Below are 20059 nucleotides of genomic sequence, written 5' to 3'. Positions count from 1 at the left end.
CTGACACCAGATGGCCAGGTCAGCCACCTCCTCCAGGTAGGCCTAATCATTATCGGAGATCAGGCCCACCACCACAGTGTCATCAGCAAACTTGATGATGGAGTTGGAGCTGAACCCAGCCACACAGTCATGTGTGTGCAGGGAGTACAGTAGGGGGCTGAGGACGCAACCCTGGTGGGATCCTGTGTTCAGGGTAACGGGGTTGGAGGTATATCTCCCCATCTTGACCACCTGGGGCCTGGCGGTGAGAAAGTCGAGGCACACAGTGGGTGTTCAGACCCAGTTCCAGCAGCTTCTCAGCAAGTCTGGTGGGGACTATGGTGTTGAAAGCTGAACTGAAACCAATGAACAGCATCCTCACATAGCCCCCTTTTTGGCTGGCATGGTGAGAGAGAGTGGTGTGCAATACCTGGGAGCCCGCATCATCCGTGGATCTGTTCGGATGGTATGCAAACTGCAGCGGGTCCATGGTGTGAGGGAGGAAGGCGCAGATTTATTTCTTGATCAGCCTCTCGAAGCATTTCATGGTCACTGAGGTAAGGGTCACCAGTTGGTAGTCATTCAAGCAGGGTGGAGAGGCATTCTTAGGCACTGGTACAATGGCGGATCTTTTGAAGCAGGCAGGGACCATGGACTTGGCCAGGGAGAGGTTGAATATTGTGGTGAACACTGGAGCTAGCTGATTAGCACAAGACTTTAGTACTCGCTCAGATATACCATCTGGGCCTACAGCTTTCCTTGTGTTCATACGCGTCAGAGCCCTTCTCACGTCGTGCTCAGACACTGAGAATGTGTGCCCATCTCCAGTGGTGTAACTCCCTCCAGCCTCCCTGTTAGGGCTCCCATCAATCTCCGGCACTCCAGAGAAAAAAAAAATCCAAATTTGTTTTACCTCTCCTTGAAGCTAGTACCTTCAAATCCAGGCAGCATTCTGGTCAACCTCTTCTGCACCCCCGCCAAAGCCTCCATGACCTTTCTGTAATGGGGTGACCAGAACTGCAAGCAATACTCCAAAGGCAGTCTCACCAAAATCTTCTTTACCATGTCACCCTGACTCTTATACTCAATGCCCTGCCCAATGAAGGTGAAAGCACACCATACAACCTCTTTACCACTCTATCAACTTGTGTAGACACTTTCAGGGAGCTTTGGACATGGACCACAAGATCCCTCTGCGTATCAATGCTGTTAATAATCTTGCCATCACTGTAGATTATCCCCATACATTCGACCTTACAAAATTAAGTATCTCACACTTGCTAGAATTAAACTCCACATGCTCAGATTAAACTCCAATTTTCTCGGATGAACTTCCAATTTGCTTGGCCAACTCTGAGCATGTTGAATTACAAGGAGATCCTGGATACTGTAAATGGGACTTTTTGTCCTAGAGCGCAAGAGGCTGAGAAGTGTTCTTACAGAGATTTATAAAATAATGAGGTGCTCAGCTAAAGCCAATCTTTTGCTCAGAATAGTGGAGTCTAAAACTCGAGTACATAGGTTTAAGTGAGAAGAGAAAATTTGGAAAGGAATCTGGGGAACAACGTTTTCCACACAGAATGTGGTGCACACATAAAATGAGCTGCCAGAAGAAGTGGCAGAGGTGGTGTAATAATGACATTTAAAAGACACTTATAAAGGTATATGGATAGAACAGGTTTGGAAGAATATGGGCCAGCATAGCCAAGTGGGACTAGCTCAGTTAGGCAACTTCGAGTCATAGTCATACCGAGTGCAAACTGGCCCCATCTAAACATGCATCATCTAAACCAAAGATCTTATAGCGGAGCAAGATGGGTTACTCTCACGCAAATGTGTAGTACGCTCATGGGCGGATTCATGGGTGATTATATGACCCATTTTAGCAACCAGCCCCCGCCATCTTGCTCCGCCACCTTGTTCCGCCATCTTGCTTCCGGTCAAAGATCGGATCTTTGTTTCCGCAGTGGGGAGAGGGAGTGCGCGGCCCGGGGAGAGGGAGTGTGGGGCCCGGGGCAGCAGGGAGAAGGAGTGTACGGCCCGGGGAGAGGGAGTGAGTGGCCCGGGGCAGCGGGAGAGGGAGTGCGCGGCCCGCGGCAGCGGGAGAGGGAGTGTGGGGCCCGGGGATAAGGCCTAGTGTGTGTGAAGTTGCGGGGAGGTTTACAATGTTTCTTATTTAATGTCCCTTGTCTAGTCTGAAATAAAGTTCATCATTGGATCAGAAGAAATATAATTGTGTGTGTTATATGATTATATACATTTATATCACATTCATGTATGTGTGTTTATAAACATTTTATTCTTTAACAAGAATTAACAGAATTATGAACTAACAGAATTATGAATCTAACCCTATATCACGCACAAAAACTTCCCCCGCAATGTCAATTACCCTGCGAGTCGGGTCGGTTCCAGTTACTACAAAATCAACACAAACACTGCTTGTGAGCCATTTAAAAAGAAATGATTTAAAATATATTAAAAAAGACAATTACCAGAGTCAAATTTTATTCTTGACACGAAGTATGAACTGACAGAATGGTGAATCTAACCCTATATCACACACACAAACTGTTCATTGATTACACTGCGAGTCGGGTCGGGTCAGGTAGGCTCCGGTTACTAAAATGGGCGGGGAAAAATGCCCAGGATCCCCTCCGTAGCGTACTACACGTCAGCCCATTGTATTTAGCAGGAGTAGCCTATCTTGCTCCGCTATAAGATCTTTGATCTAAACTACTCCCACCTGCCTGCATTTGGCCCATATCCCTCTAAACCCACCCTATCCATGTACCTATCCAAATGCTTCTCAAAAAAATGCAATAGTACCTGCCTCAACTACCTCCTACAGTAGGCTGTTCCATATACCCACCACCCTTTGTGTAAAAAACTTACCCCTCAGGTTCCCATTGAATCATTCCCCCCTCACCTTAAACCTATGGCAACTGATTCTCGATTCCTCTACTCTGGTCAAAAGATTCTGTGCATTTACCTAATATATTCTTCTCATGATTTTGTACGCCTCTAAAAGATCACCCTTCATCCTCCTGTGCTTCAAGGAATAAAGCCCTAGCCTGGTCAACCTTTCCCTATAGCTCAGTCCCTCGAGTGCTGTTTTTGTCGGCATAGCCTGATTCCATGCAGTATTGCTGCCAAGCTCCACGACTCTATGACGCCCATCAGCATACATATGTCTGAAGAAGGGTCTCGACCTGAAACATAACCCATTCCTTTCTCCAGAGGTGCAGCCTGTCCCACAGAGTTACTCCAGCATTTTGTGTCTACCTTCGATTTAAACCAACATCTGCAGTTCTTTCCTACACATCATGAATATTTCCATCTGTTATAAAGGAAACTGATTCATTTGGTTACAAGTAACTTAAAACTGCATTTGGACCGGTGACAGATCTTCTGCGCAACCTTTTGGCTACAGAGACTGCGAGTGATCAGGCAGATTTTAGTAGGAGAGAATTCTTCATTGTGCCAACAGCAGAAGTATTCAAAGAAATCTGAAACTCATGAGCTAATCAGATCTGTGTAACAGTTGGGATCTGGTTCATTTTCTCAGCAAGCATAAAGAGCTGTTAAAATCCTCTTAATTGATAGGAATCTGCCGCTCAGTGCTGGAAAGAGATTATGCCACTTCTTATTCAAGTATGCAGGCAGAGTAAATCATTTGCAGCATTCTCCCCTATATTCTGCAAATTACAAGTTAAATCTACAAATTTGCAGAGCAGAAATTCAGTGCAACATAACGTATACCAGGACATCCGAGAATGGGGGTTCCCCTCTTCCATCATAGATGAGGACCTCACACGTGTCTCCTCGGTACCCCGCAGCTCCGCCCTTGCACTCCCTCATCACATCAGAAACAGATTCACCCGAGTCCTTACCTTTCACCCTATCAGCCGTCGCATATAACACATAATCCTCGGACATTCTCGCCGCCTCCAACGGGATCCCACCACTAGCTACATCTTCCCATCTCCACCCTTCTTTGCCTTCCGCAGAGACCTTACCCTCTTTAACTCCCTGGTTAATACTTCCCTTCCCACCCAAACTATTCCCTTTCCCCAGGTACCTTCCCCAGCAACCGCAGGAGATGCAACACCTCTCTGTATACCTCCTTCTTCGACTCTGTCCATGGACCTCAACAGTCCTTTCAGGTTGGGCAGCAGTTCACTTGCATCTCCCCCAACCTCATCTACTGTATCCTTTGTTCAAGTTGTGGACTCTTATACATCGGTGAGACCAAACGTAGGCTGGGCGATCATTCCGCAGAACACCATCACTCAGCCCGCTTGGATCTACCTTTAATTCCCTTTCCCATTCCCACATTGACCTTTCTGTCCTCGGCGTCTTCCATTGTCATAGTGAGGCTAAATGCAAATTGGAGGAACAGCTTCTCATATTTCTTCAAGTAACCCTTGCGTTCCCTCTTTCTCCATCCCTCTCTCACTCAAGTCACACCAGCTTTAGTTCTCACATAGCTACCGCTAACAACGGCCTGTTTCTTTTTCTTTTTTTTCTTGTTACTTTTTTGCATTTCTTTCATTTGTTCGATATCTCTCTAGATATCATCGTCTATATTTCTCGTTTCCTCTTCCCGTGACTTTCAGTCTGAAGAAGGGTCTCAACCCAAAATGTCACCCATTCCTTCTCTCTAGAGATCCCTTCTGTCCTGCTGAGTTTCTCCAGCATTTTGTGTCTATCTTTGGTTTGAAACCAGCATCTGCAGTTCCTTCCTACACATAACATAATGTAACTTCTCTGAGATGCATTCAATAGACATTTAAACCAGATTTAGTGAATTTTGTTTGGAAAGAGATCTCGGAGTGGAAAGCAAATAAGGAAGTGTCATGAAACAATGCCTGTGATTTACCAATGTCATTTGCCAGGCATGCTCATTTGTGGCACACACACACACAAGAATTTCACAAGGTTGTGATTCTGAGAATCACATTTGTTGGAGGTGATTTTTCCAATGCACAATCCTGGTAAAATGGCTATTATGCAGTCAGCCCAGAAGAATCCCTGGACAGGTTCTGAAATTGTGTGCGTCAACTGGCCAGAGTCTTTGTTGGCATCTTTGGATGAATCCCTGATTTCAACACTCATGGGGATGGAGTACAGGAAAGAGATTGAGAACCTTATGTCATGGTGCCTGACAACCACCTAACCCATAACATTAACAAGGCAAAATAGTAGCTTGTTGACCAAAACAAGATAGACGGTGAACGCACCCTGGTCCTCATCAATGGAGCTGCTGTGGAAATGGATGATCGATTCAAGTTACCGTCAACCATATCAGCAGCAACCAAAACAGGTCCTTTCTCACTGATGCAGTAATTAAGAGAGCACATCAACATTTTTCCTTTCTTAGACATCTGAGAAGATTCAACATGTCCACAAGGATTCTCTCTAGAGAAAGGTTTCGGATGGGATGCGTCTCAGTCTGGTATGGTAACTGCTCTGTTCTTAACTGCCCGAACCTGTATATTGAAGTGAAAGCAAACAATTTCAACACTTCTTTCCATCCAGTCCAATTACACAATATGGTGCATCAGAAAAGCTGGGAGTGTCATCAAGGGTGCCTGACACCATGGCATTCCCTTTCCTCACTTCTATCTTCTAGGATGGGAGACAGGACATTGAAAGTTTGGACATCTAGAATTAAGAACAGCTATGCGACTGGTCAATTTTGTAGTGCGTGGGTCTCAAAAGGAAGCACGAAGTCCAGTGTTTTGAGAGGCACCTTTTATTATGTTCCTCCCGGTTGTAGGGAAGACCAAACAAGAGAAAGATGGCACCCAAACCCCTGCCTTTAAACCCTCTGGCTAAGGGCCGCCTCCGGACTGAACCACTCCCGTGCCGAGGGGTTCGACAGTATGATGGCGCGACCCTTGGGAGCTGCCACAGGACCACCCCCCTCCCAGAACCAGAGGCACGAAACGCACCAGCGGGCGCACGACCCGGCCGGCCCACGTGCAGAAGTCAGCCGATCGTGGGGCTTGCGGAGGCATAGGTGGAGGGACAGGTCGAGGGACCAGCGGGAGGACAGGTGGAGTGACAGGCGGAGGGAGCCGTGAGGGGGGGCGCCCTCGAGGTCGAGGTTGGACAACCAGCACCGGCTGGTCAATGTCCAGGTGTGCCGGCTTCAAACGGTCAATCGACACGGCCTCCGCCGGCCCCCCATGTCCAGGACAAAAGTTGACTGCCCGTGTTCCTGCACCCGGAACGGGCCCTCGTACGGCCTCTGGAGTGGCGTCCGGTGGGCATCAAGGCGCAGGAAGATGTATGGGCAGTCCGTGAGGGCCATTGGCACATGTGGGCGAAATGTCCCATGGTGGGACGTCGGGACGGGTGCGAGCCTGCCAACTCGCTCACGAAGGCGCTTTAGGGTGGATGAGGATGTTCCCTGCTGCCCCGGCACCGATGGCATGAACTCCCCGGGCACCGTGAGTGGCGACCCATACACGAGCTCCGCCGATGATGACGCCAAGTCCTCTTTGGGAGCAGTCCGGATGCCCAGCATGACCCACGGCAACTCGTCCATCCAGTCCGGGCCGGAGAGTCATGCGTTCAGTGCTGCCTTTAGCTGCCGGTGGAACCTCTCCACCAGACCGTTAGCTTGCGGGTGGTAAGCCGTGGTGTGGTGTAGCGGCACCCCCAGCAAGCGAGCCATGGCTGACCACAGCTCGGGGGTGAACTGTGGCCCCCGGTCTGAGGAGATGTGCGCCGGCACCCCGAAGCGAGCAATCCAGTGCACGGACAACGCACGAGCACATGTAGCCGTTGAAGTATTGGCCAGCGGAATGGCCTCCGGCCACCGCGTGAAGCGGTCCACCATTGTAAGAAGGTGGGTGATGCCCCGGGATGGCGGGAGAGGCCCTACAATGTCTACGTGGAGATGGTCGAATCGCCGGTGAGGTAGACCAAACTCCTGGAGAGGCGCACGGTCATGGCGCTGGATTTTTGCCATCTGGCACGGAATGCAGGTTCGAGCCCAATGGCCAACCTGCTTGCACAGACCTACTGGGGGTCAATTCTGGGCTGACCCTGAAGAGGGGTTTGCTGAACAAACAACAAGTGTGCAGGGGGTGCAGGAAGGAGAAAGAAGGAGCTCGATGAGAGGACCTCCTACACTCAAAAACAGCACCCTCACGCACCCACCAGCAGAGCAAGACAATCAGAAGCTGGTGAAAGCTCAAAGGCCGGACATACAGGACAGCGGTCTTTTTTAGGCCATGGTCCAGACCGGTCTTCATCGAAAATGCGCAAACACCAAACCCAAACCCAGACACCGGCGCCTGAACCTCCTCGAAGACTACACAGGAAGGAGTAAACTTTCCACTGGTAACCATGGAGGTAGGTGGGTCTGGTCCCTTACAAATTATAGGAAGTGTGGATAATACACATATCGGTAGAGATTACACTTCTTTTGGGAGGCATGGAGTGCATTAGCAACAGACACATATCCTAAACAGTATCCAGGGATATACCATTGAATTTGTGCACAAAAATAGCCCCAGTTCAGCATGTACCGAACCGATGTTCGTACTTTCACGAAAATAAAAATTGGAAGCACATGTTGAACTGGTGAGACTCCACGCTAAGGTGGTTATTGAAAAAAGATGGTGGTTGTCGCATTATCATAGATTTGACCAAATTGAATACATTTGTGTAGTATATTCATTTCAAAATCGAAACCTTTGTTACTGCCAAACAATTGATTTCCACAGGCTACTTCATGGCCAACATCGACCTAAAAGATGCTTACTATTCAGTGCCTATACGGACTGATCACAGACGTTATTTAAAATTCAACTGGATGGGGCAGCACTGGCAGTATAGAGCTCTACCAAATGGATTAACATCAGCCCCAGGCTGTTTACAAAAACTTTGAAGCCAGCCCTAGCGTTTCTTCGGAAACAAAACATATGATCATGGCCTATCTAGATGACATATTGATTATGGGCTAAACTTTGGAATTAGCCAAACTAGCTGTATCAGCCACCAAACAATTGTTTGAGAAACTGGGGTTTATCATCCATCCAGTTAAATCTAAACTAACGCCTTCCGCCATAATGGATTATTTGGGGTTCACTATTGACTTAGTTCACATGTCGGTGACTTTACCAAAGGACAAGGCTACAGTCTTAACTAAGGCCTGAAACAACCTCATTGACATCAGTGAACCATCTATCAGATTGGTAGCAAGGGTGATTGGCAAAGAAGTGGCTGCTTTTCCAGCCACACAATTTGGACCTTTGTATTATCAAAATTTACAAAGGGCAAAAATACAAGCACTCAAAATTAATGCTGGTCATTTCAACAGACCAATGAAGCTACCAATCAAAGCAATTATGGAATTAAAATGGTGGAGGGATAACATTCGGCATTGTTCCAGCCCTATCATTATCAGCAACCCCTCAGTGGTGCTACAAAATGATGCCAGTGCACTTGGTTGGGGTGCTACCAATTCCATCTCCAGCTGTGGAGGTAGATGGAATGCACAGAAGACATCATTACTACAGACACTTGGCATAAACTACCTTGAAATGTTGGGTGCATTCTATGGCCTAAAGTCATACTGTTCTGGAATATATCACCAGCATGTTAGACTACAGATTGACAATACCACCGTGGTGGCATATATTAACCATATGGGTGGAATCAAATCAACATCATGTGACAATCAGGCTAATACAATTTGGCAATGGTGTATCCAGAGAAATATTTGGATATCAGCTACTTACTTACCAGGTAACCTAAATTCAGTGGCAGACACCAGGTCATGCAAATTCAATGAAAACATAGAATGGATGTTGGATATAAAAGTATTTGCTGATATTGTAGCATGGTATGGAACACCAGATATCGATCTATTTGCATCTAGACTCAATCACCAGTTACCAAACTATGTTTCTTGGGAACCAGACCCTGGGGCATAATCAATAGATGCTTTTCCCTGTGATACTCAAATTGTTTGGTCTTAGAATTCCCCCCTTCACCATCCTGAAACGAAACCGGATTGATATTTTGGTGGTGCCCATCCCCTAATCAACCATGGGGTAGCAACATCCAGAACCATGTCATAATACGAAACGACAAACTTGTCGGTTCATTTGTAACTGGGGAAGCTAAAGAAATGACAAACTTATTAATTTGTAGAGTGGAACTGGGAACTGGGACGGACGGACCGAACATTGAACATTATCTCAGCGGCTCACAGGCAGTCCACCAAAAAACAATATCTGGTATACATCAGGAATTGGGAGATATATTGTCACAGAAACAACATCACTTACAGCTCGATGAACATAACGTCTGTTCTGGAATTCCTGGCAGGCCTCCATTATGATGAGGGGCTCAGTTACAGTGCCATTAACTGCGCCAGAAGTGCCCTTTTTGCATATCTATGGCGAGGATCAGAGCGTCATTCTGTTCGGACTCACCCCCTGGTAACCAAACTCATGAGGGGAATTTTTAATATCAATCCCCGAAGAACAGGTACTCTCAAATATGGGATGTGAGTATTGTCCTAACGTTGCTAAGGAACTGGTCTCCAGCAACAGCTCTGTCCCTGCAAAAACTGACGCATAAAACAGTCATGCTGATTGCTTTGATCACAGTACAAAGGGTACAGTCTTTACATAAGTTAAGGCTGGACAATATGACTTCTTCAACAAGAAATATACCTTTTCATATTCACGAATTAGTCAAACAGAACAGACCGGGACCATCAGGCCTCAAAATAGAATTTAGGGTTTACCCTATAGATGATCGTCTTTGTATAATAAGACATTTATTGTTATATATGGAGAACACCAAAAACAGCAGAGGCTATGAGATGGCACTACTAATCAGCCACAAGCAACCCCACAAAAAAGTGTTGGTTCAAACTATTTCCAGATGGCTGAAACAGGTTTTAACAACAGCTGGAGTGGATACTAACATATTCAAATCTCATTCCACCAGGGCTGCAGCTACATCGGCAGCTATGGAGTTGGACATACCGATGGACCAAATCCTGGAGACAGCAGGATGGTCAAGGGAAAAAACATTCCAACAATTCTACCATAAACCAGTGGTTAAAGCTGGAACTTTTGCAGAATCAATTTTAAGTTCTGTAATATGATTTCACCCCATGAAATAGGGGCTATAATTTGTTGTTAATAACTTTATCATGGATTTCAATGTCGGATTCATGTTTAAACATGTTAACACAATTCCTCCCTTAGTCAATTAAGGCAGATGTGATGCATGGACTTGTTTCCACGGCATGAAATCATAGAGCTTTGAAATCTTCATGTAGTCACTCACGTGACTCCGAAGTAAAATAGTAAGATTAAACGAGAACTTACCAATTCGAAGTTTGATCATTATTTTATGAGGTGTACCATTGAGGGATCACGTGCCCTCCGCTCCCACCCTTGATCATAAAGTTCAACTGGTATCCTCTTCTCTAATCTTACTATGTTCAGTCATTACTGTTATCTGTAATTTCACACCGCTGCTTTGAAGAATGACACGCATGCGTCCTGGTGGGTTCTTCACGTAATCCCTCAACGTTACTCCTCATAAAATAATGATCAAACTTCGAACTGTTAAGTTCTCGTTTAATCTTACTATTAATGTTCACTCATCATTGGCCCACTGATGCTGTGTATGACGCCTGGACTCATTTCCATGGCATGAAATCACAGAGCTTTAAAATCTTCACGTAGTCACTCACGTGACTCCGAAGTAAAATAGTAAGATTAAACGAGAACTTACCAGTTTGAAGTTTGATCTTTATTTTATGAGAATTAACGTTGAGGGATTACGTGCCCTCCACGCCCACCCTCGATCATAAAGTTCAACTGGTATCCTATTTCTCTAAGCTTACTATGTGCAGTTCATTTACTGTTATCTGTGATTTCACACCGCTGCTTTGAAGATTGACACGCATGCGTCCTGGTGGGTTCTTCACGTAATCCCTCAACGTTACTCCTCATAAAATAAAGATCAAAGTTCAAACTGGTAAGCTCGTTTAATCCTACTATTGAAGTACTTTCATTGTTTCCTGGTGTATACCAGAGAAAACTAATCTGAATCCGATCTGAATCTAATCTAAACTTTTTTTTTAATTTCCAAAAAACTTTATTCGGAATAAAAATATATGAAACAAAATCTATGCAAAGCACTCTCAGACATTTTCAACAGTTATACATTAATTTGTGTCATACTCAGTAGTGTTCATACCTATCTTCAAACGCCACCTTGCACAGGACCCCTTCAATATTATTTCCATATTGGTCCCAAATGCACTAAATGTTCAGATTGGGGGCCATGGTGAACAGAGGCGGGGCTTTGAATGAGGTTGCCAGTTCAGATAAATGACCTGCTAAGTGTGGCCTTTGTTGTTCAAATATATTCCATGTGCCTTACCCATGCCAAACATCTTCTCATGCAATAAAACACAATGTTTGAATTTCTACTGCATTAAAGTATCCACTTACAGGTATTTTTATTTTTCTTAACTGCTTGATCTCAATCGAAAATTCCATGTTTGCTAGCTGTCCAACTGGCCCTATGGCCCTGCAAACACTCAGTGGAATCTTTCAACAGCATAACTGGTGCCTCGTGCCCACTGTGATCATTCCACAGAAAAATAACCCAGCCACAAAAGAGTTAAAACAAAAATATTTAAGATTGAATCTTTTCTGGTTATTGATGCATTCAGCATTTCCATGTGCTTATGTTGCAGGATGATGATGGAGAGTTTTATTTAACAACCTTGGAAGCCTTATTGACTTTTGTGTTTCTGTGTAGCCCTGCTTTTTCCTGTTTTACTTCACTCTAGCCTCTTACAGTTGAGGGTGGCAAAAAATAAAATAAGTTGTTCATTTAATTGAAGGGAAACCTGTACTCCCACAATACACCAAGGTCTGAGGTCTCTCCCAATATTGCCAGGCAGCAGGCCATTGTGCAATTTTCAACAATATCCCATAATTAAACGGTCAATTTAAGTGATAGTTTTCCTGCTGTTAGACCTTAGAGAAACAGTGCGGAAACAGGCTTTTCGGCCCACCGAGTGTGTGCCGATCAGCGATCACCCCGTACACTAACACTATCTTAACACTAACACTATCCTACACATTTACTATTTTAGTGAAACAATTAATCTACATCTTTGTGTGTGGGAGGGAACGGGAGCACCTGAAGAAAACCCACACGATCACAGGGAGAACATACAAACTCCGTATAGACAGCACCCGTCGACAGAATCGAACCCGGGTCTCTGGTGCTGTAGGTGCTCTACTGCTACGCCATTGTGCCGACTGCCGCCCATTCCAAAGGCGTGCAGGTTTGTAGGTTTCTGGCTTCTGTAAATAGCCCCTAGTGTGTAGGATGAGAAAGTGGAATAACATGGAACTAGTTTGCAGGAGATCAGTTGGTGTGTACTTGGTTTCCACACCGTATTTCTAAAACAAAACTGGGGAAGTTTGGTAAGCCTTACCAAATTCCACCGTTGTACATAGAAACCTTGCTACTGCGATGCATTACATCTTGGTGTGGAAAAAGCTCTGCCCAAGACCTTGAGAAAGTTATAAACTTTAGTAACATTTTTGTTAATTTAGTTTGTAACCGCGTATCTTATATCGGTGAGTTATTTACTCTGATTTTAAAGGCATTTGTTGGCATCTTGAGGCAGTATGTTTCCAATAAAATCTTTATATGAGAAGTGAAATCAAAACCAAAGAGTTTCTTTCTATACACTTTGAGAATGTGAATATGAGAAGTGAAATCAAAGCCAAAGAGTTTCAGAGCATAACTGCTGATCCATCTGCCGATCAAGGTAGGCATGTGGTAGCACATAATCAATAAAGCGGACAGTAGGTGCTAAGATAGAGTGTTCTATAAAATTGAGGAAGGTGCAGGTGAGGTCATAAATGAATACTTTTCATTTGTTTTCTCAATGGAAACACTCTTTATAGTTGGATAATTCGATGAAGCGGGAGTTATGTGTCTAGTGAAGGTCTTCTAAAGGGTTACCTAAAGGGAGGTAAATGTCTTAGCAGATTTAAAGGTAGATAATTATCCAGAACTAGATGTGATTTAACCCAGGATGCTAAGGAGGCAAGGAAAGAGATTGATGGACTTTGGCTGAAATGTTTTTTGCTGGACACAAGTGAGGTATCAGACAACTGGAATGACCGGGAGTCTGTATGGCCGTACGGAAGGACTGCAGAGGGTTGCCGCCAAGCCGCCCAATGCTCATCCTCCAGAGAGGAGGATGGAGGGAGCCGACAATGGAGCACGCGAGAGCAATGTCTGGTAAGAGAATGAGCCAGGGTCTTTCTTTCTGTGCCTTTAGGATCAGCTGCGGGAGGTGTCCCCGGGGCACAAAGGCTGGAGTTGACCAGGAACAACGGTTCACTGGACGATCCAGATGGAGGTGATGGCTGGAGGCCCTGCAGCAGCCTGGGGCTCGCCTGGATCGGACGCTGTTCCAGAAGACCACATGGTGCACGGTCCAGGCTGGACTTTGTAAACGGCACCAAAACCTGGCGACTCTTGTATGGGGTCTCAGTATTTCTATACACTTTGTACTAATCAGGGATTGTGCTTAGATATGGCAATACTTTACTGAATTATATGCAAAACTAAAATCTCACTGTACATCTGTACTTGTCACAATAAAGAACCATTGACAATTGAGAAAGGCAGCAGGGAGTTTTGAAGAATAGACGGACCTTAGAGAAAGTGTCCATGGACCCTTGTAGGTGGCAGCAAGGTTAGGAAGACATAAGGGAATAAGAGCAGCCTTCATTTGTCGGGGCATTTGACAGACCTCAACTGGAGTAATGCATGCAGTTCTGGTCACCGTGCTTTAGGAAGGATGTGACAATGCTAGAGAGAGTGCAGAGGAGATTCATTAGGATGTTGCCTCAGATGGAGAAGTTCATTCATGAGGAGAAACTATGCCTACTCTCCCTGGAGTGATGAAGATTAAGATTGGACACGACTGAGGTAGATATAATAATCAGGGGTATAGATAGATGAGATTGCACAAAACCTTTCCTCATATCAGAGTTAGATAAAACAAGAGAACATGAATTTAGGATAAAGGAGGAAGAGATTTCTAGGGGATATGAAGAGGACCTTCTTTACCCAGAGAGTGGCAAGTACCTAGAATGCATTGACTGAGCGAATAAATGAAGTTGGGTTGCGAACAGCATTCAAGGGGTATCTGGATATGCACTTAAAAAGTTTAGGCTTGGAAGCCTATGGAACAGGTGCTGGGAACATGGAAAGGTAACCTATCTATGATTATAAGGAGACACAGGGAGTTGCAGATGCAGGGTTACAATAAAATACATAAAGTGCTGAAGCAACTGAGCAGGTCAGGCAACTCTCAATGTCATTAAAACCAAGGAACTGATTGTTGACTTTAGAAAACAAAGGCTATGGATCTGTAAACCTGTCTTCATCAACGAGGCGGTGATGGGGAGAGTCAAAAACGTAAAATCCTGGTTGTAGATACCTCTGAAGATCTGTCGTGGCCCCAGCACATTGAGGCAATCATAAAGAAAGCCCATCAACGCCTCTACTTCCGAAGAAAATTGCAGAGGTGTGCAATATGGAGCATATTGACTGGTTGCACCACATCCAGGTCAGCAGCTCGAATGCCCAGGAACAAAGAAAGTTGCAAAAAGTGGTGAACATTGCTCAGTTCATCATGGGTACTGACCTCCCCACCATCTACAGGATCTACAGGAGTTGCTGCCTCAAGAAGGCAACCAGCATCACCAGAGACCCACACCTCCCTATCCACACTCACATTTCACTCCTGTCATCTGTGCAGCCATAGCATGTGCAGCTATTGACAGGAATTACACATATCTACCGGCAGCATGATATACCATGTACAATCTTCAGAAATGTTTTCCTCTTATTTCATATTTTTTTGCAGTTGGGCATGAGCGCTACATGCAACACATACTTAGCAAACCAAAAGAGGGTGAAAACTAATTTCCAGACATTCTTCTTCTTAGGCAGACACCTTGGGATGGAGGATAATTTGCTCTGCTCCAGATTTGTGGGTTCTGAGGTGGCTGTTAGGGCCTGTGTGGGAAGTGCAGAAGAGGTAGTAGATGACTGATGAGGCAGCCGCCGCGTAGGAGGCTTCAGAGGTATTCCACTCCTGCTGCATACAAGGGTATCAGGTTATGAAAAGGGGAGGTGCATCGAGACCTGGGTGTCTTTGTACATCAGTCACTGAACGTAAGCATGCAGGTACAGCAGGCAATGAAGAAAGCTAATTGCATGTCAGCCATTGCGAGAGGATTTCAGTATAGGACAAAGGAGGACCTTCTGCAGTTGTACAGGGCCCTGGTGAGACCACACCTGGAGTATTGTGTGCAATTTTAGTCTCCTAATTTGAGGAAGGACATTCTTGCTATTGAGGGAGTGCAGCGTAGTTTCACCGGGTTAATTTCCAGCATGGTGGGACTGACAGATGATGAAAGAATGGATCGACTGAGCTTATATTCACTGGAATTTATAAGGATCAGAGGGGATCGTATAGAAACATATAAAATTCTTAAGGGATTGGATAGGCTAGATACAGGAAAAATGTCCTTGATTTTGGGGGAGTTATCAACCAGGGGGGTCACAGTTTAAGAATAAGGGGTAGGCCATTTAGGACTGAGATGAGGAAAAATATTTTCACCCAGAGAGTTGTGAATCTGTGGAATTCTCTGCCACAGAAGGCAGTGGAGGCCAATTCACTTGATGTTTTCAAGAGAGAGTTAGATAGAGCTCATAGGGCTAATGGAATCAAGGGATATGGGGAGAAAGCAAGAACGGGGTACTGATTTTGGATGATCAGCCATTATCATAATGAAGGGTTGAATGGCCTATGTTTTATGTTTATGTTTATGTCATCAGGAACTAGGAATAGGAGCCTAAAAACGGTAATGTCCAGGTTCAGGAACAGTTTCTTCCCTACAACCATCAGGCTAATAAGAGTCAAAAGTCAAATGCAAGAGTGTTTTTTTGTCATATGTCCCAGATAGAACAATGAAATTCTTACTTGCACAACAGAATATTTAAACAGTGTACACTGTTAAACATTACAAACGCCAAATAATCTTCAAACTATATAGACTTGGGGGCATTGTTCATGTCTTTGCACTGATATCAGTTGTTCATTTTGTTAATATGTATACTGAACTTTTTTTGTTGTTTATTATGGTATTTACAGAATAATACGTTTACATATCTGTTGTGCTGCTGCAATAAGAATTTCAATGGTCTGTTTTGGAACATATGACAATGAAACACTCATGATTCTTGACTCTTGATCTCTGGAGAACATGGACAGGCGATATTTCGAATTGGGACCCTTCTTCGGACTGACTGTAGTAGGACAGAGAAAGCTGGAAGAGAGGTGGGGTGGGTCAAAAGGTGGGCAAGTGATAGGTGGATACAGGTGAAGGATGGGGGGGGGGGGATTTGATTGGCAAACAGTTGGACAAAGGACAGAGATAGACAAAAAGTGTAAGATAAGGAGAGTAGAGGTATGAAATATGAACCCAGAGGAATATAGGTTAAAGGGGATGGGGAGAAGGGAAAAGGGGAAAATGAGTGTCCATCATGTGGGATACAGGAAAGAAGGAGAGGGGGTGGGGAGGAGGGGTTATAATATGAATGAACGTGCAAATAAAGCATAATATGAATGTGAAAATTAATGGGCAAAGGTATAGCAAGTGTTCCCTGTGGAGAAATTTGAGCTCATCCACTTCAAACCTATGTATTCTCATAAAGCGAGATGCAAGGGAACTGTGGAAGAATTCAGAGGGTTAAATGTTGAGGTACAGAAATCACTACTGAACCAGTGCAAAAAAATTAAACTCCAATGTGATGTTGGCAAATCACAAAGTGAGATGGATCTTCTGTTAGTGTCACACACTGCTTTAATGCAACACCACTTATATAGGTTCCGTGGATAGTGGGGAGAGGTGTGTATATCGAGGAAGTGGAGAGTTTAATGCCAGACTTTAAAGATCCATCAGGATGATTGCTGAGCTAAAGAGTTAAACTATGAGGCCACTTTATGCAGGCCAATGTGTTGCTTTGAGCATACTAGATCAAAAGGGAGTGTAATGGGCCCATTTAAAGTGATTAAAGGATTGGGAAGAGTAAATAGAGAGAAGCTGTTTCGTCTGATGACGGAGATTAAAAAAAGGATAACTTGAACCCTTAATATAAGAGAAGTGTTATATAATAGGTGTGATGTCAGAAATCGCCTTCTCGTGTGAAGGCCAGGAGAAATCTAGAACTTTCTCTCGAAAAATCTGTGTCAACTGAATATCTCATCATTGACATTCATAATCCTTTGAATTTCCAAACCAAGACTGGTTGATGCACATAAGATGTTGGAGTAACTCAGCGGGCCAGGCAGCATCTCAGGAGAGGTGAACGTGTGATGTTTCGGGTCGAGACCGTATTTATACTGTGGATCAGGGGAGAGGGAGACGAGAGATATGGAAGGGTAAGGTGTGAAAACGACAGATCAAAGCAGATGATAAGGAAATGGAGAATGGATCATTGTTAGCTGAGGGGAAGGTGACCACGAGGCATACAATCAGTAAAAGGTAATCAGGAGGACAGTGAAACTAGTCGGATAGATAGGGAAAGCAAGGGTTACTTGAAGTTAGAGAAATCAATATTGGTTGATGGAGTTGTGGCAGAAGTCGGCTAAGATGAGTAATTCAAAAGTGGAGCAGTCTTGGAGGGCTGAATGGTGAACTCCATTTAATGTATTTTCAGAAGCTGCAAAGATCTTTCCCAGTGTCCCTTTCTTTTCTCCAGCAACACACTTGCTTTGCTGCTTCCACCTCACCCCCTACTCCACCATGCTCAATGCTGCTTGTGGTCTTACCGGTTTCAAGCCTGACGATTCTTGTAGACACAAGGAACTGCAGACTGCTTGTTTATTTAAAAAAAGACACCAAGTGCTGGAGTAACTCAATGGGTCAGGCAGCATCTCTGGAGGACATGGATAGGTAACATTTTGGATCGGGACTTCTCTTCAGAGTGATTGGAGAAGGTGGGGGGTGGGGGGAGGGGGTGAAGAAAGCTGGGAGAGAGGTGGGGCAGGACAGAACATCTTGATTCATCCACAACATAAAATAGATTATCTCTGTTTATATTTTAAAATCCTTTAATTATTTTATATAGTACAATAGGTGGCTGCATGTATGATTGTACTTACTAACTGCCTCAAAATAGGATCAGTGGTGTTAGTTAACACCATGCTTCCAGTCATCAACATTTTGAAAGTGGCACATTGTGAGTGGTCAGAGTGATCATCTGTTTTGGGTGGTGGTAAATCAACCTCCTTTGATGATCCTTTCTCCTGACTACTCTGAAGAAGGGTCTCGACCCAAAACATCACCAATTCCTCTCTCCAGAGATGCTGCCTGTCCTGCTGAGTTATGTCCAGCTTTTAGTGTCTATCTTTGGTTTAAACCAGCATCTGCAGTTCCTTCTTACACATTTTGTCTTCTCCACTGTGAAACCTCCTCAAGGTTTGTCTACTTTGAAGAGGTTCTCCTCTCTCTGAAGAGAGTTCTGCAACATCTTCTCTCCCTGCTCCCCCTCTGTGATTCCTCCTGCTCTCCGACTCTCCACATCATCGTCTCTATCTCTCGTTTCACTTTCCCCTGACTGGTGTGAAGAAGGGTCGCGACCCGAAACATTACCCATTCCTTCTCTCCAGAGGTGCTGCTTGACCTGCTGAGTTACTCCAGCTTTTTGTGTCTATCTACCTTTGATGTAAATGGGATCATGAATGCCATTGATTTGGAATAGAGTCTGTGCCAGTTTTACTGCTGGACTTGCAAATGAATCCATAAGAAGATAAGTTTCCAACCATCTTTGTGAATGAGGAGATGGCCACAAAATGCTGGAGTAACTCAGCGGGCCAGATAGCATCACTAGAGATAAAGCTACTGTATGTACATATATATATATATATTTTACTGTTCCATTATTCTATGTTCGCTCTTCTGGGTGAGATGCTAACTGCATTTCTTTGTCTCTGTACTGTACACTGCACAATGACAATAAAGTTTCAGGTCAAGACCGTTCTTTAGACCCCTTTCGGCTCAAAAATCCACCTATTCCTTTTCACCAGAGTTGCTGTCTGACCCGCTGAGTTACTCTAGCCTTTTGTGTCTATCTTCGGTTTAAACCAGCATCTGCTGTTCCTTCCTGCACATTGTGAATGAGGAGCATGTTAGTGAGTGAATGGCTCCATGGTGTGCAAGGTGGGTAATTTTGCTAATTTTTAATTTGTAAATATACAGCCCATGGGAACAGTATACTGTAGTCAGTTTTACGCAGTGATCAGAGAACTATAACTGTTTCCAACGTTTAATTCGCCCATTCACTGAGTCACCAGGGTCTAATACGTGTTATTGCGAGTCTGGTGTTGCCTATGGAACAGATTTGCCACACAAAGGTCTAATTTCTTATGCACTGATTTCCTCTCATATTTTCAACAAATGAGGCATCTTCCTGATATCATGACAGACCATCTATCATAACAGCTTTGAACGGATGGATTTTATTTTGTGACTGTTGCCAGCTTTGATTGAAAAGGATGCTCAAAAGAATATTAGAGTGAATCATTTTCAGTCAGAAGTTTAAATCCTCACAAAGTCATTCAGCTTGAACCACACTAAGAAGAGTTTCCTTTTCCTTTCCTCGACCATAATCAGCTCATGCCTGCTGTCTCAGGAAGACACAATTTATACAGATGAATTGCCTCCAGACAAAGAATACTTGCTAAGAGAGCTAACTGATTGTGCTGTAATGACTTAGATTAAAGGAAAGCAATTGAGAGCATGAGAGGGTGAGGAGGAGAGATTTAGGGGGATGCTCACCATAGCCTCATTAATCTGTGGAACTGGTTCAAGGTTCAACATTTTTAACAGAAAAGGACTCGATGTGCTGGAGGAACTTAGCAAGTCAGGCAGCATCTCTGGAGAAGGGTTTCAATACGAAACGTCACCTATCCATG

General features: G+C 44.5%; 1 protein-coding gene across 2 annotated transcripts in view; it reads right to left on the bottom strand.

Moving 5' to 3' along the window:
• Positions 1–20059, bottom strand: part of LOC129696489 (extracellular sulfatase Sulf-1-like) — a 448145-nt gene that overhangs the window by 364507 nt on the left and 63579 nt on the right. The gene's annotated exons all lie outside the window — the stretch shown is intronic.

The sequence above is a fragment of the Leucoraja erinacea genome, chromosome 4 (assembly GCF_028641065.1).
Source record: "Leucoraja erinacea ecotype New England chromosome 4, Leri_hhj_1, whole genome shotgun sequence".
Taxonomy (NCBI): domain Eukaryota; kingdom Metazoa; phylum Chordata; class Chondrichthyes; order Rajiformes; family Rajidae; genus Leucoraja; species Leucoraja erinaceus.
Note: the sequence above shows the minus strand (reverse complement) of the source record. Positions and strands in the feature narration are given on the sequence as shown.